Raw genomic sequence first — 26,098 nt, forward strand, 5'->3', positions numbered from 1 at the left:
TCCGGCTGCGTTCTCGCAAATACGCACGGTGAGTAGATCTTTTCACACACTTTTAAATTATTCATAACCTCACACGGGAAACATGTCTCGATGTATAGCAATAGAAATCCTGGAATGTTTAGTTGTCGGGGATGTGTTATGTTTAGAATCGCGGTGTATCCGACATCCTAACGTTTAGTCATACTTTAAAATACTTTACAAATACTTTGAGACGCAGATTTTACGCGCGCGCTCACCGGTACCTAACATCTATTTCATCAGCTTCCGAGTCTCATGCGTCCAAGTTATGAACAGGACGTCATTTCCATGTTCTTTCCTTCGTTCAATAAGTCGCCGTTTATAAAATGTTCTATTTGACCTTCACATGTCTCACATATCCTGAAAGCTGTTCAGCCTAGAAGTATAGAGTAGTTTAATGTACAGTAGGTCTAACATCATTGTCGTTGAACTCGAACGGAGACACCTACTGCTTTATACAAGATCTATGGTGGTCTGATTTGACACTACTAAGTTCGTGAATCATTTTAAATTCTTGTTGTAACCTGCTGGTCATTGGACAGTTTGCGCAAGCCGATCTTTACGCATCCTTACGCAGGATCCCGCGGCACCTGAAGAATTAACTTTAACAGTTGTCACCTCAGATTTGCTCATTGGGGATAAATACAAACACATTTAAATATATCTAATATTAATATTGAATTTTGTATTCTATTAATCTTTATTATTCTTTAGAATAACCTTTTGTTCCATGTTTATGTTCTGTGAAGCTGCTTTGAGACAATGTCAGTTGTAAAAAGTGCTATATAAATAAACTTGAATCGAATTGAATTGTATCTGGAGGGAAATCCGGCGTAAAAATTGTGCCAAATCGAACCTGCGGACAACGCCATCCGCTGTAGCGACCCCGAAGAGGGAGGAGCCGAAAGAATAGCGTGTGTCCGGGTCTGCGTGTCCGTGTCTGCGCGTGCGTGTCTGAGTGTGTGCGTGCGTGCGTGAATCCATCTAACGTAAATCCCGCCTGTCTCGACGAGGGCGCGTCCATTTCGCCTCATATGAACTGAATATGATCAAAGTGAAATGACCTATAATGTAAACAGGCTATAAATGCTGCATAAATCAACTTGTAACGTCTCTATCAATCACGTGTCTTTTAAAGGCTCTTTGTATACCATGAATTTTTTTTTTTTTATAATCTACACAAGTGTCAAGTCAAGATGCTTTTTTTTCCCATTTCAACCATTCCCAGGGCCATTGTGATACATAAAACACAGACAGAGCTACATAGAACAAAGAGCTAAGGACTTCAGTTAGTTAGTCCTAGACACATTAAATGCATCTGTGCAAACATTATATTATATACTCCATTATATTATGTACATCACGCATGCAATATTATGTAAATCAGTTAAAGTTGATGTTTTGTATGAAATGTGTTGTATGTGCTATTAGGATTTGACCAGAGAGAATGCGAGAACTAAGGGAGTTCTAAGGAATGATAACCTTTTAGTTAACTACAGTTGAAAAGCCCTATATTGTACTTACTAGAAGCTAATCACTGCCAAACTTTTGTTTAGAATGTTCTCCGGAGGAAGCCGTCACCTGTGACAGCGGTGGCAAAGCTTCTTTAGATACTCGTGCATTGTATGAGCAGTATCACAATGACGAGTGTGATTGGACTATTAAGAACAAGGTATATACAAACATGTACAAATATTGCAGTGCTCAATGGATGAAGTAGTCACTATCCACGTTTATGTATTTTCTCATGTTGTTTGTTCACATGTAGGATGGCACAGTTATACACGAATTAACACCATCTACAAGAATAAATGTCCATTGCACCTTGCGTGAAATTCACTTGAGCATAAACTGTGTCATTCCAAAGGTAGACTGTCTAATATCATGATTATTTTATTTCTCCTTGTATTGTTTAATAGCTCCATATGCTATATGATTTAATTGATTTGCATCTTGTGTCTTTCTTTTTCAGCGCGTTGACAAGTGCATTTGCTACAAGTGTGAGTACCCATCTACTTCCATTTAATTTCCCTTAAATTTTGGAGGAAAAAACTTATCAATTGCTGTTTTACATGATTGAATCAATGTTTTCTGCCTTTCTGTAGTAAACACCAATGAACTACAAAGTTATGGAGCAAGTGAGTAGAACATAAAATTAAGCTCTTCCATTTTTCGACATTCATTTGGCACTCAGTTTCTGTGACATATCACACAGTAAATTATGGAATATGGACATAGTATATCAATAGGATAAAATAATTTGTCATTCACTGTTGTTGAAAATCTGTTTTACTTTAGAAATCTGACCAATGATTTTGTCACTTATAATACTGAATACCTCATTGTATAATTATCTTGCATGGGTTTTAGCTCGCAATCACATTGAGGGGGAAGTGGTCGTTTCTCTGTGTGTATTGTGGTGGACGATTTGGTGGTGGTGCTGGAACTGACTAATGAAGTAAGTATAACATTTTGGCATTGTTATGTTAGTGTATGTATTATTAAACACAGTTACTAAAAATACTTACCATCATTTATTTTCTCTATTTTGTGTGGTCACTGCTGTTTAATACAGTTACTTTGTTCTCGCCTTATAGCAAAACATTCACGATCACAGCTGATGATGGAAGTTTGGCTTCACGCTTTATTGGATCTGCAATTGTTGTGATTTTAATACACAATTTGGCCAGAGGGTTGTGGAAACCTGACAATCACACTTACAAGACACATTTTATTTGGTGCTGGTTGCAGCTGAAGCCCTAAGCCCTGATTTTGAACGCTTGTCCGTTACTAATGAATATTTTAACACTACCTAGCATTCACAGCATACACCTTGTGACTGCTCACATCCTGCATGTGCAATGGTATCTCAGTGCTGAATCTCAGGTTAAAATAACACCGATCTTAAATACATAAATGATTTGAAGGAAACATCAAATTGTTTTTGTAGCCTAATATCTTCATAATACATCTATCATAAAATGTAGTGGATTTAAAGAACATCTGGATGGGTTAGTGGTCCCTTGGTGTTCTCTTAGCCTCACTGTCCTGCGAGGTCTTAGAATAGGCATGACATTTCTATTCTGTATTCAACATGACAATTCCTCTCAAAGGAGTTCAGCAGGGTGGAGATCAGGGCTCTGTGGAGGACCTTGAAGTTCCTCAACTTCATAAACCATGCTTGGTTCAGAGCTGTATTGTCAGGATGGGCATCTTAGTACCTGTGAAGAGATATTGTAATGCTTAAGTATACAGCATATAGACATCCTACACTACTGTGTGATTCCAAAAATACTTTGTAGTAATAGATTGGGAAAGAATCACATATGAGTGTGCTGGTCAGGTGTCCATGTACCTTTTGGCCATAGTGTGTCTTGATCTTGTTGCATCTTTTCATATTCTCCTACTTTTCTGTCTACATGTATACATATTTTAAAAATATTTTGCATGCATTTTAACTGTCTTTGGACTTTAAGACCATGAATTTGCTAAGAATATATACTATAAAACATTTACGAACAAGTAAATATAACATGGATTAATATTTAATAGTATAATGAATATTTGAATAATTACATACATGGATACTATACAAGTTTCCAGTTTATTAAGAAAACTCATATGAGAGGCGGTCATTAATTCGAAACCTACTAAGTGATCTAGATGGTAAATAGCCTTTTTTGGACCTTAACATTTATGTTTTTAGACAATAATTTTACATAAGACTACAAAGAAAAACAATCACAAAACTCCTCATTCACGCAAGGAGTTATAGGTAATATTGACTGAAAAAAGTGTCCACAGAGCCACACTTAGCTCCCTTCATGTTGCTGGCTTCCTGTGCTTTAGATCAAACACTCTAAACCTAGTTGGTAGACATTGGAGCATGAGAATTGGCTGAATCAGAGAGGAAATTGGCTGAATCAGAGAGGAAAAAAGAGGAAATTGGGAGATTAAATTGTCTTACAGTTCACATCATGTAAAATATGATACACTATTTTATGCAGTCAGTTAAAGCTATCTTTTGATATATGTATGTATTTAATGAAAGCAAAGTGTGGTTTAGCTGTTTTGTGGAAGCTACAGACAGAGTAGAGGATAGAGCAAAATCAAATAATTTTTAAAATTTATTATAAATATTATACATTTATTTATTCAATTTAATATAAATGTATTTTAAAATATATACATTTCAGGGTCTTAATTGTCCAAAGATTGTAAGCACTACCACTGTGTGTAGTGTTAACCATTTATCACACACAGTCAAATGCCTGGTGTAAGAGCAATTTTAACCATCTAATGCCACATCACTATGTACTGGCACATATTTGTAATTGGAAAGCTGTGGAAGCTCAAACAATGACATGCTGTGCCAGTGAGGACACATGTATTATTTATGTATTAATGTTTCAGACATTTATACTGCACACAGCACCTCTGTATACGCAGGTAATACTGAAATGTGTGTGTATGCTGTAATGTCTGGCTTTTTTTTCTTCCATTTTTAATCCTTGCTGATATAACAAAGCAGTGCTATAATAAAGCAGAGTGAAAGACATGACTGTGCTTCATTTCACTTAAAATGCAGATCATTTAAACATCATAAAGGTGATAAAATATATATATAAACTTTCAAATGTTCTATATTTTAAAGTGTAAGTTTAAAATGCTGGAGTTCTAGTTTAAGACATTCATATGCTTACAAGCCAATTTACAGCTCTATAAACAACACACTCCAGCTCCTAATGATAAATGATGAGATTTCACAAGTGGAGTTATTGTCCTTTGTTCTTTATAATTCTAATAACCTTTATGTGATGATCTTACATGTTAGTGTTGCTACACTGATCGGCCATAACATGAAAACCACCTGCCTGATATTGTGTACGCACTAAAACAGCTATGACGTTGTTTTATTAAAGACTTTACAGTTTTATTAAGGTGCGACTCATAATCTTTATACTTTTGGGCCACAAGACACAGTGAATTTCTCTTTGATGTTAACTGACTCACTGATAGCAAGCGTATTATTTTTCTTCTGTAATGTATATATGTTGTTGTATTTGACATGGACTGCTTAGGCTGTTTTTAATACAAGTCTTAAACCTTAATACTACCTAAGCTTTTTAATCTATAAAAACTAAAAAGCAAGAGAGACTGAGCTGATGAAGAGCTTTGTGTGCCTGCGGGCACATCAGCTTTGTGTTAACTACTGTATAAATTTTTCACACTGGGTGAGTATCACAAATGGAGAGAGTAAATTGCCAGTAATTTTTTTTTAATATTTTCAGATTATTAAAAGGCAAATAAAAGTATTACACACTCATCTATTAAGTAAACAAAGAGGTGATTAAGTTTTTTTTTTATGTCATATAAAACCGATACAGTGAACTGTATGTTCAAACAATATTGCGTGTGCAGAAATACTGGAATGAACCCTAATATTACAGCAGCAGTTACATGAGGTAATGAGAAGTATTGTACAAAACAGCAATCAACTGAAATGTGAGACAGCAAGTTACTTTTATTGAATATATTTAGGCAGATAAAGGTGGGTTACTTTCACTTTTTGAGGCTGTCGAAAATTAATAATTCATAGAACAAACATTTAGGGAGCTAAAAAAAGATGAGTGCTTGTAAGACAAAGCAGAAGTAAATGTGGTTTAGTGTGTAAAAGAAGACATGGGTGAAATAAATTTCTTCTTTTGAATTTTGCCAAAGGCAAAGGCAGTCAGAATGTGTGATGGTTTTGAAAGCTTTTGTTAAGGATGAAAAAATAAACAACGTTTCCTCTCCAGGTGCAAATTGCAGTCATTCAAAAGAGGCTCAGGATGCATTAACAAGCAATAGAGGAAGTCATGTGTTATATTAAAAACAGGAGAATTTTTAAGTAGTAAAAGTGGTGTAGTGTATAATATGGGAGAAATTCAGCTTTCTTGTTGACTATTGCTTTTGAAAGCTGTTGGTAGAAAGGAAAATGTTTCCTTTCAAGCTGCATGTATGGCGATCGAAAATATGCTGTTACTCTTGATATTGGGAACAAAGCTCTTCACGGCTACTTAAGCAGATTGTTTACCACTTTGCAAAAGATTTAAGCAGGTGTGAAAAATGCTGTACATTTTTAGCAATTAACAAGATGGAAAGTAAATCAACAGAAGAGAAATCCTAATCAAATCAATTGCCTGAAAAACAGCATCATTTCTTTGGTACACTTGCAGTTTTTGAAGGAACTCAGCAGGTAAGTTGTTCCAAACATCTTAGAGAACTAACTTCTGTTTCAAATCCTTTTGTCTCTTCATGTAATCCCAGACAGACTCAATGATGTTGAAATCAAGGCTCTGTGGGATCCAAACCATCATTTTCAATGCTCCTTGTTCTTCTCTATGATGAACATAGTTCTTAATAGCATTGGCTGTACGTTTAGGGTCATTGTCCTGCTGCAGAATAAATTCGAGGCCAGTCAGATGGTACTGAGGCCTTGATGGTACTGCATGAAGAATAATTATCTGCCATCATTTCTCAGCATAGAGAGCAATTCAGTTCTCAGCAATTAATCCTGAGCAAAGCTCCAACTCCATTTGCAGAAATGCAGCCCCAAACTTGCAAACGCTGCTGGACATCTTCCAACATTAATGGCAAGTAATCATAATGTGTCTTTTATCTGCTGCATTATGTTTCCTTGTCTGACCACTGCATCTACTGTACTTAACATTTTGAAACCCCAGTCTGCTTTCTTTGCTGTGCTCATTCTTGACATGGTGTATGACCTGTGATATAAAACACACAACCTTCACAACCACACCACACTCTTCCTCACCTAGTTTTAAGTATCCTACACAGCTGTTTCTGTTTGAGTTAATGACTCTGCCTCAACCTACATATGAAATTAATGATCATTAGCACCTGCTAATTTGATATTCATTCATTCATCTTCTACCGCTCATCCGAACTACCTCGGGTCACGGGGAGCCTGTGCCTATCTCAGGCGTCATTGGGCATCAAGGCAGGATACACCCTGGACGGAGTGCCAACCCATCGCAGGGTACACACACACACACACACTCATTCACTCACGCAATCACACACTAGGGACAATTTTCCAGAGATGCCAATCAACCTACCATGCATGTCTTTGGACCGGGGCAGAAAACCGGAGTACCCGGAGGAAACCCCAGAGGCACGGGGAGAACATGCAAACTCCACACCCACAAGGTGGAGGCGGGAATCGAACCCCGACCCTGGAGGTGTGAGGCGAACGTGCTAACCACTAAGCCACCGTGCCTCCCTCTAATTTGATATTCATATACCATATTCATATATTGTATTTTGCAAATGTACAAAGTGTGCAAGATGCTGCTTTAAAGGCAAAATCTCAATTGTCTATGGAATTAGGTTTTATATATATATAAATAAGTTATTGTATATATATATATTTACATTTACATTTACATTTACAGCATTTGGCAGACGCCAAATTGTTTTTTGTTTTTTTTTAAATGCAAAAGATAATGAAAGAAGTGCTAGTTGAAGTGTTTCCTATATATATATATATATACACACACACACACACACACACACACACACACACAAACACACACACACACACACACACACATATATATATATATATATATATATATATATATATATATATATATATATATATATATATATATATATATATATATATAATCAGGGCTCTCAAGTTTTGAAGACAGGCAAGCATGACAACCCCCCCCACTAGTCAAAAAGTTTTTCTGTGTGAGAAATATGATGTGTGGCGGGAGCGTGACAAAAGACCGAAATGCGTGACACTTAACAGCCCTGTATAATATATAAATCTCAGAGAGGGTAGACCTCGAATCTTTGTTACTTCTGTTTTTTCTTTCGAATCTTTGTTACTTCTGAATCTTTGTTACTTCTGTCTAAGGTAACAAAAACATTCAAGCTAGCAAATGTTAGCTAGCACGCTATATTACAGATATTGCGTCATCAGGTAGGCGTGGCCTATTTGATCATCTAACCATAACCGTAGTTTTTGGTTGTTTATTTGTTTTCTAAAATAAATCAACCTGTATGAGTGTTTTGTCCTTAGTAGTATGCTGGGTTTTTTTTTTTTTGAAAGAAGGCGTTTTTCCAAGACCTCCGGAAACACGCCCACTTTACGTCGTGGTAACGAAACCCCTGGAATTTAGTGCCTGCCGTTCTGAACATGACAAGTCAGTTATACAACATTTACCTTACAGTGGCATTAGAAAATTATATGATAGAAGGAAGAAAACGACAAAATGGGATAGAATAAATGTGAACAAAAGAGGGTGCAAGTGTTATTTATCTTAGTTAATTGATCTTATTTATCACTTTGATGTTAACAGGGTTTGTTTTAGGACTGCAGCTTTTCGGTCAACTTAATATATAGACAGAGCCGATCCTGACCTCCCTGGGGCCCTAAGCAAAATTCTGCTAAGGGGCCCTTAATCCCTGATGGTTATTATTTACTGAGGGATGTGCATTCATATTGACCTGGCATTATGCCCATTCCAATGTAAATCCAATGGTTTCCATATTGCAGTAACGTTGTTATAACCTTGATTGAGAGACTATAAACATTGTCATTAGGAGTGCTTTCATGCTACTTTTTGTACTGGTCCAGACACAGATGCTGCTGGAAAGCGCGCGTGTCATATGAACACATGTTCATGCGCGGCGCGGTTATCGAGCTGCCGTTTATAAACACCGTTGCCCTTGGGCGTTTATTCACGCGAATGTTCACGCAATAAATTGTTGTGCACAGCTAATTTAGCTAGTCAGATAGCGACTAGAGACAGAATCACATCAACTTTACTGTTATTTGCTCTTGCTGACATCAAACTTGAAAAGAACACAAATTTACCTGATTGCTGTTCTCGCATTTCACTCTCATTTTGTTTCTTTTTTCTCCTTTCATGGCCAGATGGATAGCTCCGCTTCATATTGTCATCTACACAGTAAATATTAACACGCGCTGTAAAATGCGGCAGGGGAGGCAGGGCGGCTCTGTATTTACACAATTGTGTATGATAAGTTTGGTTTTGTATTTGTAAGATACTAATTCTCATTTATTCCATGTGCCATAATAGAATGTGATCTGAACGTACAGGATTACATGATGTGGAAATAGGATGACAGAGAGGAAACATATTTTACAGCACCACCATATCAAACTGTTTACATTTTGTTTTGCAACAGTTTTTGCTCTATACATATATATATATATATATATACACATACGTATATATGTACATATACATATATATATATATACAGCGGGTAAAATAAATATCAAACACGTCACCATTTTTCTCAGTAAATTTATTTCTAAAGGTGCTATTGACATGAAATTTTGACCAGATGTTGGTAACAACCCATTCAATCCACACATGCAAGAAATCAAACCATAGATGTTTGCAAATTAAGTTATGTTTAATAATGTTAAATGACACAGGGAAAAAGTATTGAACACATGAAGAAAGGGAGATGCAAAAAGGCATGGAAAGCCAAGACAATCAGTAATTAGAAAGCAATCCTGCCCCTTGTGAATGCAAATTAATAACAGCTGGTTCTGTCCAACCTGATGGCCTATAAAAAGGTCTCCTTACCAAGGTAAATTTCATGTCAATAGCACCTTTAGAAATAATTTACTGAGAAAAATGGTGACGTGTTCAATACTTATTTTACCTGCTGTACTGTATATATATATATATATATATATATATATATATATATATATATATATATATATATATATATATATATATGAATTTTTGATTTTTTTTTTATGTCTGTACAAAAGATTCAAGTGAACATGTATGTTGTTTGGCTGCATAAGTGCCAGCCTTTCCTGTTCTTCTCTTCTGCTATGCTACTGTATGCTAACTCTTTAGCTAAATGGCAATAGAATTTCAAGAGAAAAGTGACCAGTTTTGCAAGTACATAGACCAGTCAGGATGGTGTAGTCTCCTTTTGTGTGACACTTGTCTTAAACCAAATAAGCTGGCCTTTAACCTCAATGTGGCATTTTCCAACTTCTACTGACTCAGCATGCATTAGTCAGCAAAATGAATAAACCTCTATTGTATATTGAGTATTGAGTATATTGTTGTAATCCCAGCAGTAGTGTGTCTGTAGTTTTTGAGTTGTATTTAGCTCGTTATCTGTCTGCCAACTTTTAAATCTTGCAGTACTTAATTTGAAAGAGGCTATGATTGTCTTTTGTTATGTACCATGAAATGATAATCGATCTGCATTACATTATTTTGCATATTTCAAGGAAAGTTCTAGTGAAAAAAGGTCAGACACAGTTGCAATCAAAATTAGAGTGTTTTTTTTTTGTCATGGACTTCTGGCATGAAGACTTTTAGCGTTTAGTATGTTTATTATGCACCTCATACTATATAAATTAGTCTGTGTCCACCAAGTCTTGATACAGGGCTTTTTTTTTTTTTTTTTGAGGGTTTTTCATATTGCCTTCTCAGAAATCTGGTTGCAGCTGCTTCCTGTCTCTGTGCCATCCAGCTAGTGTAGCCACTTCCTTTAACTTTGGACTTGCAAACTATGCTGAGATGAATGTTCTCTAGGTGCATTCAATGTCTTAGCTACCTTTTTGTGTCCTGTTTCCTGTTTGTAAAGGGCAACGACTTTTTGGATCATCCTTTTTACATATTCCTAACATCTGGTGCAACTAAACCACTTGAAGTATTTGTTGTGTTGTCTATTATCAGTTGCTTTTTTTGGATTTGTTCATTAAAAACAGCTAAAAGTCTTTTTTGATAAACCTGATCTGAAATGGGAGTTGGATCAATTTGATTGCAACTGTATGTATAATATCATGCTGTGTCTTACCATCAGATTCGTTTGCTTGTTATCAGGGACTAAATCATACATGAGGTTCTATAGTGAGCATGGAAAAACAAAAGGGTCTCATAGGTTCAAAATATGTTTTTGTTCAATGAAATTAAGATATATCAGCTGTATTAGTGAAAATAAGTGCACATTCACCAACTAACAAGCACCAGTGAAACTAGGAGGCAGCAGTGGATGACTGGCTAACAGAAAGATGAGTAATTTAGCATTCTAAATAACCAAGTGAATTTAATAACTGAACTGTAATAATTAAGCAATAATGGTTGCTATTGTTTGACATGTTGTGCTGTCATTGTTGCTGTTCTAACACCCTGATCCATGTGCATATTTTTAAATTTGATCATAAACTAAAAATAAAAAGGAAAGAGCTTGTGTCGTTAACCATCTCAGATCTTTATGTATTTATAAAGTCAGGACATTTCCTAAACATGTCAGGAAATCTTTGTGACTTTTAGAAAGTGCCTGTCCTGGTTAAATACATAAATACAATGGGTCACGCCACTGTCATGGCTTAGAAATGCCATGAGGGTGGTGTTGTGGAGGTTCAAATAAATCTCAGAGAGGGTAGACCTCGAATCTTTGCTACTTCTGTTTTTTTAGGCATCTTCCTAATGCAGAGGTTTAGAAAAAATAATTCCTTATAAAGTAACAAAAACATTCAAGCTAGCAAACGTTACCTAGCACGCTATGTTCTGAACATGACAAGTCAGTTATACAACATTTAAATTACAGTGGCATTAGAAAATTATATGATAGAAGGAAGAAAACGACAAATTGGGATAGAATAAATGTGAACAAAAGAGGGGGCAAGTGTTATTTATCTTAATTAATTGATCTTATTTATCACTTTGATGTTAACAGAGTTTGTTTTAGGACTGCAGCTTTTCGGTCAACTTAATATTTAGACAATTGTGTATGATAAATTTGGTTTTGTATTTGTAAGATAATAATTTTCATTTATTCCATGTGCCATAATAGAATGTGATCTGAACGTACAGGATGATGTGGAAATAGGATGACAGAGAGGAAACATATTTTACAGCACCACCATATCAAACTGTTTACATGCTGTTTTGCAACAGTTTTTGCTCTTTGCACATGCCGTCTTTCACATTTCAGTCGATTGCTGTTTTGCACAATACATTACAATACCTCATGTAACTGCTGCTATAATACTAATGTGTTCATTTCAGTATTTCTGCACACGAAATATTAAACATACAGTATTTACACTGATTGGTGCTGCTTTTGTGTATTGTCTTTTGTGTAATGTCTTGTATAATGTTTTGTCTTTTGTCCTGCACAGCCTTTCTGTATTTTTGTATTGTGCTACACTGTTTGCACCAGGTTGCACAGATGCTCTTTATGTTGCTAGGACTACTTATTAAGTCCTTAGCCCTGTCTTTGTTCTATGTAACACCATGATCCTGGAGAAATGTTGTCTTATTTCACTGTGTACTGCAGCAGCTATGTATAGTTGAAATGACGACAAAAGCTTCTTGACTTGACCTGACTTGAATTCTTACAATTACACCTTTGATAACACTGACTAGTCAGTCTTGGCCTTACTTTACACACTCACTGTGCACTCTGGGTTTCCCCAAAGATTCCCCTCTCATTCCCCTCTCTCTCCTGCTGTCTTTCTCTCTCCTACCATCTCTTTTCTCTCTAGTGCCATCTGTTTCCCATCTCTCTCCTGCTGTCTCTCTTTCTCCTGCCGTCGCATTCCCCTCTCTCTCCTACCGTCTCTTTTCTCTCTGGTGCCATCTCTCTGGTGCCAACCACTTTTTGGCAGGATAACTGAGGGCAGAAACTAACTTAAGCTTATTATTAATTTATGATTATTAATTTATGATTCTTAAGGAAGGTGTTGAAGAGTTAAATGATGTTTTGAAATTCAGGATTGAGGGGTTTGATTACAACATCTGTGCTTCATCTGATGCCGATATTAAATGCTTTAAATGTGGCAAAACTGGGAATCTTGTTCGGGCCTGTCCTGAGAGACAGAGTGTCCCCGGTGTTTCTGAGAGACCGGGGCAGGATGCAGCTGAGCCTGCTGTGGTCGTTCCCCCTGCGGCTACAGTTCGGCAGGCTGTTGAGGGCCCAGGAGCTGCTGCTGCACCAGACGAAATGGTGAGTGAGCCCCAAGCCCAGCCTGCAGCTCAGAAGCCCACTGTAGCTGAAGTAACACCGGAGAAGCCCCTCTCAGCTGAACCGGCCACGGTGAAGCCATGCTCGGCCGAACCAGACCGGGACAAGCTGTGTCGGGATGAACCAGACCGAGAAAGGCCGGGCTCAACTGAGAGAAGCCCAGTGGCTTCTGGTGCAGTGCTGGAGCTGCCTGCGCTGGCAGAGGCAGTCACAGTGGTGCAGAGCGACCGCCTGGAAACACCGGCTGCTACACCAGTGCAGGGGGACGGGGAGACGTGGAGATGGTGGATGAGCCCACGTTTAAAGTACCAACAAAAAGGAAAAAGAAAGGTAAGGGGCAAGGAAAGAAACGAAGAGAGAGACGAAGGCAGAGCAAAGGGAGTCAGATAGTGATGACTCTGTGTCAGACTCTGTCTTAAATGTTGATTCCCAGGAGGAACAGTTAAATGTTGTCTACAGCGCTGAGGACATTAAAGATTTTTTAAAAAACACTAAATGGCAGAAGAATGTGGCAATAGAGGAGTTTTTCCCTGATTGTAAGCAGTTTCTACACGATGTAAAACATTTTAGAAAGGAAGGAGCATTTATTGATGTAGAAATCTTTTGTTTAAAGAAACTGATCACTAAAGTGAACAAGGAATACTCTGATGATGACTAATAGTATGTGTGGTGTTTTTTATACTAGAGAGGTTCTTACCCTCTATTGTGTTTTATCAATTTTATTTTTCTTAATGACTGGAATCAATGTTGCGAGTCTAAATATTAATGGAGCAAGAGAACATAACAAGAGAGTAAAGCTATATGATCTGTTAAAACAGAAGCGCATTGATGTTGTCATGCTTCAGGAAACTCACAGTGATGTCAGTAATGCTGCTGATTGGATGAAGGAGTGGGATGGGTTGGCCATTTTAAGCCACAGCACAACACTCAGTGGTGGGGTTGACTTTCTTTTTACTCTTTTTATTTTATTCCCTGTTCTTATTCAGTTGAAGAGATTTTAAATGGGAGGCTTTTAAAAGTGAAAACTTTTTATGAGAATGAGGTTTTAGTTTTTATCTGTGTGTACGCTCCCACCAATGCAGTGGAGAGGATGGTTTTCTTAGATAAGCTTAGCAACGTGATTGCTAGCTGCAACACTGCTGACGTTTTAATTTTGGCTGGTGATTTTAACTGTAATGCAGATATTTTGGATCGGAACCACACAGAACCTCATGCAGCATCCCGTAAACGCCTGATGGAGATTATGGAGACCCATGACTTAGATGATATATGGAGAAATTTCAATAAAAACCAGAGACAGTAGACATGGGCCCATACTATTGATAACACGCTCTCCCTGGCAAGATTGGATCGTTTTTATGGTTTTAAGCATCAACTTACTCTTTTTACAAAGTGTTTTATTGTTCCAGTACGTATCTCTGACCATAGTATGTTACACTGTACAATCAGTAAAAAGAATGTAAAGCCTAGGAGTGCCTACTGGCATTTTAAGTCAAGTCAAGTCAAGTCACTTTTATTGTCACATCACCGCAGCACATGTGCCTTGATGAGTTAAATTCTTAGGAGCAAACTGCAGAAATTGCAGAACAGTTATACAGTACAGATATACAGGTAAAGATATAGATAATGAGTTGACGTGAAAATGTGCAACTTGCTCATATATATATATAGTTAGTGCAATATGTGTGTACAATATGTACAATTAACAAACAATGAAGTCCACAGGTGAAATGTGCAGTATGTTCATACATATAGCCAGTACAATGTGTGTACAATATGTACAATTAAGAGACAGATAATGGAATCAGCAAATGAACATGTGCAATATATGCTCATGCGTGTCAGTAACACTGCACTTTTAGAAGTTGCTAATTTTAGAGTCTTTTATTTTTTTATGGAATTGTTTTAAATCTCAGAAGGCAGATTTTAGCTCATTACAGGTACAGCAGTGGTGGGATGTGACTAAGTCACAAATTAAAGATTTTTGTCAACAGTACACTCTCAATGTCACAAGGGACTTTGTTAGACCTCTGAAAGCTCTGGAGATAGAAATAGTGGAACTCCGGCGTTTGGAGGCCACAGGAAATCGAGGGCATATTGAAGCACTCAAGAGTAAAAACAGACATCACAGCACAGGGGGTGCTGGTCCGCTCACGCTTTAAAAGCATGAATGAGATGGATGCTCCCTCTAAGTTCTTCTTCAGTTTAGAGCAAAAGAATGGACAGAAAAGGTACATACATGCTTTGCGAACAGAATCAGGGGACCTCTCATCAGAGCCCACTGAAATTCACAAGCAGACAGTAAGCTTCTACTCGAAGCTATACAGCAGTGAGCGGTCAGGGGCACAGTTGGTGGAGGAGAGTTTCTTGGTGGGCCTTCCAAAGCTCTCTGAGCAATCAGCCAGGGAGCTGGACAAAGAGCTGACACTGGAGGAGCTTCACAAGGCTCTCCAGGGGATGCAGAATGGACGGGCGCCAGGTATGGATGGTCTCCCTGTCGAGTTCTACAAGGCATTCTGAGCAGTTATAGGGCAGGATGTGCTGGATGTACTAAGAGACAGCTTGAGGTGAGGTAGACTCCCCTTGAGCTGCAGGAGGGCCGTCCTGACACTACTGCCAAAAAGGGGAGACCTGATGGACCTGAGGAACTGGCGCCCTGTGTCTTTACTGTGCACTGACTGTAAGCTGCTCTCAAAAACATTAGCCTCGAGACTGACTAAGGTAATGGAGCAGATCATTCACCAAGACCAGACGTACTGTGTGCGTGATAGGTCTATATTCGACAATGTACATTTAATTCGTGACATTTTGGACGTCTCCAAACTATTGGGCTTAAAGACTGGTCTGATTTTTCTAGATCAGGAAAAGGCATTTGACCAGGTTGAGCATGAATATTTGTGGAAGGTGCTGGAAATCTTCGGGTTCAACTCAGGTTTTATAGCCATGATCAAAGTGTTGTACCGTGAAATTGAGAGTGTGCTGAAAGTTAACGGTGGTTTATGTGCCCCTTTTAGAGTGTACAGAGGTATTAGACAAGGCTGTTCTATGTCAGGTATGTTGTATACTCTTGCAATTGAACCTCTTTTATGAAAACTGAGATCTCATCTATCTGGTTTTTACGTTCCACACGCATAGCTTCACTATGCCTCTCAGCATACGCAGATGACCTAGTAGTCATGGTAAACTCACAGAAAGATGTCAGTGTTTTAAACGATATTTTAAAGGGCTTTCAGATTTTATCTTCAGCTAAGGTCAACTGGGGAAAAAGTGAAGCCATTTTAGTTGGGGAGTGGGGAGGTGGGCAACCTACACTACCGGGAGGCTTAGTGTGGAAAAGAGGTGGTTTTAAATACTTGGGTGTCTACCTGGGGAGCGATGAGTTTTTAAATAAAAACTGGGAAGGCACTGTAGAGCACGTGAAGGGCAGACTGAACAGGTGGAAGCGGCTGGTCCCAAGGATGTCCTACAGGGGGCGAACGCTGGTCATCAACAACCTTGCCACGACATCTCTCTGGCACAAGCTGGCATGCGTGGACCCACCGCCAAACCTGCTAGCGAGCATTCAGGCCCTGCTGGTGGACTTCTTCTGGGACGGTCTACACTAGATCCCTCAGAGCGTGCTCCATCTGCCCTAGGAGGAAGGAGGGCAAGGGCTGGTCCAGCTAGCCAGCAGAGCAGCAGCATTCCGCCTTCAGTAAATCCAGAGGTTCCTCACTGGATCTAGAGACTTAGTATGGAGAGCAGCATCCAGTGGATTATTACAAACAGTTGGAGGACTGGGGCTGGACAGAACTTTGTTTTTAATGGACACCAAAACGCTGGAGGTTTCTGGATTACCATTGTTTTATCGTAACATGTTTAAAATCTGGAACTCTTTTAAAAAACAGAACAAAGGCAGTGGAACACTGTACTGGCTGCTGGAGGAGCCTCTGGTGTATGGCGGCGCATGGACATCTCCAGTGTGGCCGTCTCTGCACTGTCCAGGACTCTTATCTCCGCGGGCATTGTGACACTCCGGGAGCTTGTGAACATCGCGGGAGCTGACCTGTCGAAGGTGGAGGACCTGGCAGCGCGTGTGGGAATGCGGTCCCTGCGTGTTGTCTGTCAACTCTTACACCACTGGCGGTCCTCCCTAACATCTGAGAAGCGTGTTCGGCTGAGGGACTATCAGTATACAGAGGCTGGTTCTGCAGAGGAAGAACCCTTTCCCCAGCTGATCATCGCTCCTGATCTTGACGGGTATGAAGGTCCCCTCCTGGAGTGTCGGGGCGAGGGGGAGATGGACTTTGGGACAGTGTCAGGGAAGCTGCTCTACAGAGCCAGTGTTAAGGTTTTGAATAAGAAAGAGTGGGAGGGTAGACACCCCATGGAGAAATGTACTTGGTTTTGATATTAAACCAGAGTGGAGGGCACTGTACAAACCACTCTTATTTCCATTTTAAACCCCGATGTTGCACAAAACTGTCCTTTCTGTTCACAGAGAGAAACTGTTTTTCATGCTTTTATTCACTGCTCCAGGTTACAGTCTTTCTTTGTGTTTTTACGGAGCTTCTTAAGGACTTTTAATGTTGATTTTACTTTTCAGTTTTTTATTCTTGGTTTTAAATATGTCAGGAGAGACAGGTTCAGGTGCCAACTGATCAATTTTATCTTTGGTCAGGCAAAAATGGCAATATACCTGAGCCGAAAAAACAAAATTGCTCAAAATACAGACTGTGACTCTGAGTTGTTATCCCATATGAATTTGCTGTGAGCCTGCAACTGCTATTTTTGCAGAAGGCATGGAAAATCCAGGCGATGGCGTTTATGAGTCAGCATGAGGATTGTGTGTAGAGGAGGCTAGAGTAGAGGAATGTGCTTTGGCAGTTAGTAAGGCAATGGTGTTTGGTAACATTGTGGCCGCCTGACATATGAATCATGCAATTGTCATGTTTTTGAACTCAGTAGTAAAAGTACGTGTAAAAGTTATAAACGCTTGACTCATGCTGGGGCTTCCTCTCAGTTCCTCAGGGCTTCCTCTCCCTCCAGCTAAAAAAAATCATACTTTCAAACATTCCTCCTTTCCTGAAAAATTAGACAATTTGGTCAGTCCTATTAAAAATATGCAGATGGGAAGCAAAATACCAGAAAACTAAAGAGACAATATAGTGTCATTTAGGAGACAAGTGTTCAAGATACTGAATAATGGTGTAAAAGAGCCCGAGTCAGTAGTGAAGTTTCGGGTAGACGGCTTTGACTATGTTGTTTTTGTCACATATGCTGGTATGAAATGCTTTAATTGTGGAGAAACTGGGCACTTGGTCTGTATATGCCCAGGAAAATTAAAGATGGAGGGGTGACAGACAGGCACGCTGAGCAGAATGAGCTGACAGGCAACAGTGTTTCTGGGGAGGGTGAGCCTTCTGTGGCTGCTCCCCTTGTGGCTAAGTCCATTGTACTGTACCTGACCCTCCTGCAACTGATGGACATAGCAGGAGCAATTGAGCCTTTGAAGAGTAAAAAAGGATGGCTGAAATAACATCTCTAATCAAGTAAGCCAGAGGGAGGAACCAGAGACCAGCTGATGCTGATTTTGGACATAATGGAGATTTTGATAACAAAATGGAAGCAGAAATGGTTTTAAAAATCCCCACCAAGAGGAAGAAAAACACTAAAAGTAAAGGCAATAAACAAGCAAAAAAAAAGTGAGTCAGAGGATGAAGAAGAGAGCGATGATTAATAGACTGAATCCAGTTTGTCACAGGTTTTACAACTAGATGAAAAACAGGTGGTCTATACAGCTGCACACACAAGTTTTTAAAAGACAACAAAGGGAGAGCAGTAAATCCTGAAGAGTTTTTTCCAGATACAGAGCAGTTTGTTCAAGATGTCAAAAAAATTAATGCAAAGTGGAGCTCTTGAAAAAACTGACACTTAAAGCACTAGTGACCAAACTTAGGAGGTTCATTCATACAAATGAATGAATGGAAATTGTTGGTTTGCATAGTACTGATATAAATAAAAAGACAACAACAGTCTAATAATGAGTGCAATAAGTGCGATAATCCTTAATATTAATGATGCCAGGGATCACAGAAAAAGAACTATTTTTTTTTAACTGGCGAAATAGAAAAGAGCAGATGTCAAGCAAGAAACGTACAGTGATTCAGAGTGATTTTCCAACTCTACAGACTGGGCAAGCGAGTAGAAAGTCTCGTGTATTTAAGTCACAATACTTCTCTTATTGGTGGGGTTGCTCTTATGTTTTCACAGTCTTAAATTCCGCAGTCTTATGATGTTGAAGAAATTTTAAAAGGGAGATTTTAAAAGTGCAAGCATGCTTTGAGATCGAGTTTTTTTTTTATCTGTGTGTAAACTCCCACTCGAAGTATACAGAAGATGCTGTTCTTAAATATCTTAAGAACAGCTATGAGTTTATGTAAGCAGAACAAAGTTTTAATCATTGGATTAAAGTGATTTTAACTGCACTACAGACAGCCTAGACAGGAACCACTTAGAACCTCATGCTGCATCTCAAAAAAGACTGTGTGAATTAATAGACACATAAACTGAGTGATTCATGTGAAACTTTCACAGAACACAGAGACAGTACACACTGTAAGGATAACATACTCTCACTGGCCAACACTTTACTTCTACTATGGTCTCAGTCACCCATAAGTGATTACATTGGCTAAGCTTTCACAGCAACAGTTAGCAGCCATTGTCAAGGCCATGCAGGAAACAGTTACTTTCAGTCAGTCAGTTGCTTTAAACATTTCTCAGTCAGAATAAAATCCTTACTTTAAACATTTGGTTGATTTATTAGTGCAATTAGAATACACTGATACTTCAACATGCTTCAGTAAGTTAGGTAAAGTTTGTCTTATAGGAAAGTCAAGTCCTTCAGTGTCTATTGCTTTTTTCCTTATTCCTTTGCACTGTGGAAATATATTTAACAGTCGAGGGATTTTCTAAAACATTTTTTTACCATTGTACACTGAATATTTAGGCAGTCATCTTGATTTAACGACAATTCAATATACAGCTCAATATAAAACACACATGATTTTGTCTGATTTAAATCTTACATGACAGCCCATATCAAATATGCTATTACACAATACACAATAGTATTTAATAATAGAATAGAACATGGCTCATTTTGTTTGTTTGATCATTTAGGTTTAGCTTTGTGTTCATTTATTTACAGCTTTGCATATTTATGATAGTTTAAGTGAGCTTGAAGGTACTGTATTCTTTCACCACAATTACAGAACTAGTGTGACTATACATGTGGTTTTACAAAAAACTACCAGGCATCTGGAAAAAAGGCTGATGTACCCTGACATTACATGCATTTAGGAAATGCTTTTCTAGAAGAAACCAGATGCTGGCAAAGGAGATTCTGATAAACATTTACATTCTTTACCTTGCCATAGAGAAGCAGAAGAGAAGAGAAGAGAAGTAAAGGCAAGTAAAGGCCCAACTCCTGCTGCAGAAAAATATCTTTCACGTCCTCCTCCACATTTCACTGACTTTTCACTGACATTTCACCCCACCCCACCCACCCCCCACCCACCCCCACACACACACACACCCAGTAAAAGCACATGCTGAGTTTTCTCATCATGAGCTGACGCACTTCATGAGACATCATGAGACATGGTCTGAATTCTCTGCAGAATTGAATCAATTCGACCTCCCACTTCCCTTGGGTCTGGGAGTTGTTTTTGCATGTCTTCTATATCATTTGGTACCCATGGACATTTACTGTCTGAGTGAAGTAATGAGCCATGTCCTCTATCTAGATGTGTTTCATCTTTGTGTTCTCTGTGTGTGCTGGAAAGAGAAACATCTGGTCTCTCCCCTTTGCTCTCCCCTGGTCTCGCCCCTTTTAGAGCTGCATGTGTATAATATCCCTCTAGAGAGTAAACTGTCCATTGGTAGCCATCCAGGTCTGGGTCTACAAGAGATTAAAACCCTGAAGATAAGAAGATTGTAAATAGATTTGTGTGTTTGATTTGATGCTCTGGTTTTTGCCTCAGTTGCCCACATATTATATGTAACCCAATATACTTCTCGTCTCATTTCCCCTTTTTTCTTTGAACTTTTCTCTGAACCTTTCTAACTGCCTTCCACTAAAACTACCTTTTTCTGGAAATCCACAGTCCATCAGCCACATGCAATATTGTGATACAGAACCAGCTCCATAATTGCTTATCATATATTGAATATTAGGATGTTTACAGGCCCTTAAATAATTGTCATTTCCGTCTTTGCTTCCTCCACCATCCATGTCTGTAACCTCTTTTTTTTCCTCTCAACAATCAATCACCAGACAAATGCCTTTTAATTTCCTCTTTTTAGTTTGCTTGTGCTCGTCAGCATGCAGGGGCAGCTTTCCTCAAAACTTGCTTAAAGTAGTTTAACATGATTAAAGCATATGTGTTGCAGCACACAGTCAGCTCCTAGAACTTACATGTAACTTTACTGGTTCCAGGAACCGGTGACCAGAATCCAAACTTAAATTCTGCCTACCATTGATGCAGATTGTCTGAAGATGGAAAGATCGAGAATATAAATGAATCGAAATCTTACCACTTAGCTCAGAATCCAGTCGCTGGGTCAGTCTCGTGATTGTCCAGATCTCTCCCCACCAGTAGTCAACTGTGTAATTCGACAAAGTAACCGTCTTCGGGTTGGTCCGGACCACACCGATCAGGGATCAACCTTGAGACTGGCACACAGAGGATGGATATCTCCGTGGGACCTCCAAAATTGTGGTGGCAGTTTTGATCTACATGTAAAAAACACAATCAGACTCAGAGGTGGTTGTAAAAGCAAAGAAGTAAAGATGGTATTTTATTTTGCTGCAGCAAAAGGCGTCTTCCATACAGTGTAGTGTGTCAAGTCTACACAGTGAAGAGGCAAAGTCTAGTGATTCAGCTCTCCCTTTTATACCCTAGGTGTGTGCTTGTGTGGCCTGGTATGTGTGTGTGCATTTATGTTTATGTGACCTTCCAGTCACCTCAGCAAGGTCAGATCTTATCAAGCAAATGCACCCACACTCCCCTAAAGTTCCCATCATTTTAGCACATGAATGTTTATGGCAGGAACATTTATGGCAGAAACATTGGCCTCCTGTTCTCTCTCCCTAGTCTAACATATAATTTACTATGAAAGCACATATAAACACTCATGATATTTAAAATTTCCACTACAACACATACAGTATATGATGTATTTACAAATACATCAGATAACTGTAAAATACTGTGAAAGATAAAAACAGTTTCATATCATTATTTTATTATCAGTACCATACAGAAAGTTTTAGTGTAAGAAATAATAAGTACATAAGTAATTCATGTTCTATGAGTGCACAAAACTATTAGCAATTTTACCCACACAGGGTTAAGCCATTTGGCAATTTCAGCACTGTTTTCAACGTAGGTGTTATAAATACTCTCTCACTTTGTATGTGTATGTGCTGTGTCTTTGTGATTTAATACTCAGCATTACTCACTTAAATAAAGTGTTCAATGAAAAAGAAAGAAAAAAATCCATCACAGTAGTAGCTATGAGCATGCTTGAATGATTACCACTGAAAGCTAATAATAATAGCTGCTAGCCAGTGATGTGGTGTTGGGGTTACTCACATGGCTCAGATTGAAACCCACACATCAGTTTAGACATTAGATCTGACTGTGCATGACTGTTAAAAGTTAAAGGTACAGTAAGATCCAGCTTTCATCCACAGGCAGGAAAACATAATTGCTAAATATGACTTGATTTTATTATTATCTCTGATAATCCATTAAATTAATACACTCTGTTTTCCTTCTGGCAGAAAAGCTGTCTCTTTTTGGCATTCTGTCAGATCAAGAGAGGAGCTTTAGTCATCATACAGTGTGGAATATTGAGTTACGCATTTATAATCAACATCGATTCAACAGCTTTTGTCATTCTGGACTAAAGACGAAAGTGGCCACTTTGGAGCAGATGAATAATGAAACACACACATATTGCTTTTGCTGTCATCATCAAAAACTATTAGAAGTGCCCCTGCTGGCATTTTATTCAACATTTTACAGATGGCCTGCATGCTTGACTTTTTTTTGGACAGAGAAGCAGAGCTAACATTCCTTCCCACATAAACAGGCAAAGAAATTTAGACAGTAGTGCTATAAATCGAAATGCTTCAAATAATGATTATTATACCCCTGCAGCTCTGACAGCAGTAAAACTGATTGAGCACATAGGGCCCTACATGTGAGGGACCTTTGAAGATCCTGAAAATACTTGTATTACTTTTTTCTACTTCTCTGTTTTCTATTGACAGACTCCAGTACACATCTGTTTATATGCCTCTTTCAAACACAATATACAGTATTTGTAATTTGCATGATTTGCTTGGTTGTACGGAGCGATTTCAATTTCAATTTCAATTCCAAATTGAATCATCACACTACTTTATTCAATGTGTCCTGACTAATCTCGAGTGTCCTGACTGATCTCAAAATCCAACAAACCTGACTGCCAGACATGACATCTAGAGCTAATCAGAAAGCTCCTTTCTAGTTGCATAAAGGGGAGGCTTGATACTGGCCTATTGTTGGACTAAGTGTATTGATTCATCCTGCAATATGGATTTTAGAAACAGACACACAGATAAAAATGATCTATCTCCTTCCTCTGTAATGAGTGACCTACAGGCACTTAACATTATTAAACTGTGCTTGTTGGTACTGTTATTTATTTTATTATAGATGACCTTAAAGAGGATAAAGAGTTCAGAATGTTGTTTGAAAAGCACCATTAACATCAATGTTTCAGATCAGTGTGCTAGTAGACGTGTATAGGACGTGGTGTAAAGTGAAGGTGGCTTCTTCGGTATCTATGTCTAGTATCCGTTTTGTACCGGAATTATAACAAATATCAAAGTCACTGAAATGATTGGAGTTTAACAAGCAGTTGTATTTTTAGAGATGTTGTAGAATCATCTTTCGGAAACTTACAATGAACGTATTAAAAAACTTTGAGTGGTGGAAAGATGTTTAAATCCTTTTTTCCGATAGTGAAACTATCGCGTATTTTTCGTCTAACAACTAACGTTAACTATACAATTTTTTTTTAATATTATTGTAGTTAGAATTGAACAGTGATTAATTTCAAGAGAGCCTCGCACTGACCTAAAGAATCACTGATCAGATTTTGTGACAGTTTGTGTATTTTTTTATTTTTTTGTTTTTGATGTTTTTTATACACTTAAATTGCTAATATTATTGGAACAAATATTTATAAAATACTCATAATAAATAATAATAATAATAATAATAATAATAATAATAATAACAATAGTAATAATAATAACAATAATAATAACAATAATAATAAGTGTGTTTTTATTATTATTATTATTATTATTATTATTATTATTATTATTATTATTATTATTATTATTGACTGGTTTTATTATATTTTTATATTTATTACTGACTAAAGCAGTTCCGATTACTCACTCATTTTCTACCGCTTATCCGAACTAGCTCGGGTCACGGGGAGCCTGTGCCTATCTCAGGCGTCATTGGGCATCAAGGCAGGATACACCCTGGACGGAGTGCCAACCCATTACAGGGCACCAGTTCCGATTATTTCGACACAATTTGCTACAGTATAAATATTACTTCTTTTCCTCTAACAACTAACGTCAAGGAAAAATAAAAATTCTCCTTAGACAAAGTTAATACTGTTCTTCAGGTGTTTACTGTAAATAATTTTTACTTTTACTTAGTAAAATTTTACTTAAATATTGCACAGTAATAAATTTCAGAAAAGCATCGCAATAACCCAACGAAACACTAATCAATGTTCATGTGAAAAAAAGGAAAAAACTCTTTTATTTTTATTTCCAATACAAATAATATTATTAAATATTATAAATGAAATAAATAAATAAATAAACAAACAAACAAACAAACAAACAAATAAATAAATAATACAATACTCACAGTTAAACCTGATTTTTAATGTTATTGCCGTGTGGTGAAAAGAGACCTCGCTGTAGTCACATCATTCACCCAGAAGACCTGCAAAAGATCATTGTTGATGATCACATTAATACTGATTATTAATAATATTAATAATTACATCTCATCACACAGGAAGGACATTAACCCTAACGAAGCAAATTCTGAAAATGTGTAAATGGTAAAAATGTGTAAAGCGGACGTGACAACCCGTACTTTACAGAAACAAAAAATTGTGGTTCATGAAATTGGCTTAAAATATGAAAGTTCATCATTTGAGGAGGAAAAGGAAGTTTTCCCGGAAGCGCCTTTAATGTCAATGTGTAAATAAATGTGATCTAGCCGGATTTACGAGCTGATATAACGTGTGGCTTCTGTGGGATGTTTTTCCTCACAAACAACAACAACAACAACAACAACAACAACAACAACAACAACAACAACAACAATTATTATTATTATTATTATTATTATTATTAATTGTGGGGGACACGGTGGCTTAGTGGTTAGCACGTTCGCCTCACACCTCCAGGGTTGGGGGTTCGATTCCCGTCTCCGGATTGGCACTCCGTCCAGGGTGTATCCTGCCTTAATGCCCAATGACGCCTGAGATAGGCACAGGCTCCCCGTGACCCAAGATAGTTCGGATAAGCGGTAGAAAATGAATGAATGAATGAATGAATGAATGAATAATAGTAGTTGTAATCCTTAATTATAATTATTTTAACGTGAACATAATAAAGAATGGGAATAATAATTATCCTTAGACAAAGTTAACGCTGTTCTTCAGGCGTTTACTGTATTAAGTAGTGCACAGAAATACATTTCAGCAAAGAATCGCAATAACCTAACGAAACACTAATCAATGTTCATGTGAAAAAAAGAAAATATTTTTTATTTTTATTTCCAATACAATTAATATTATTGGAAATAAATAAATAAATAAATAAATAAATAAATAAACAAACAAATAAATAAATAATACAATACTCACAGTTAAACCTGATTTTTAATGT

General features: G+C 37.8%; 1 long non-coding RNA gene across 1 annotated transcript; it reads right to left on the reverse strand.

Moving 5' to 3' along the window:
* Nucleotides 1–2,644: 2,644 nt before the first annotated feature.
* LOC132846154 (uncharacterized) lies at nucleotides 2,645–26,098 on the reverse strand. The gene is made up of 4 exons (XR_009648462.1): nucleotides 26,077–26,098; nucleotides 25,065–25,142; nucleotides 21,652–21,850; nucleotides 2,645–3,239 (listed from the first exon to the last, which is right to left on the reverse strand). It is a non-coding gene; the product is annotated as an uncharacterized LOC132846154 (long non-coding RNA).

This window comes from Tachysurus vachellii, chromosome 5 (genome assembly GCF_030014155.1).
Source record: "Tachysurus vachellii isolate PV-2020 chromosome 5, HZAU_Pvac_v1, whole genome shotgun sequence".
Taxonomy (NCBI): domain Eukaryota; kingdom Metazoa; phylum Chordata; class Actinopteri; order Siluriformes; family Bagridae; genus Tachysurus; species Tachysurus vachellii.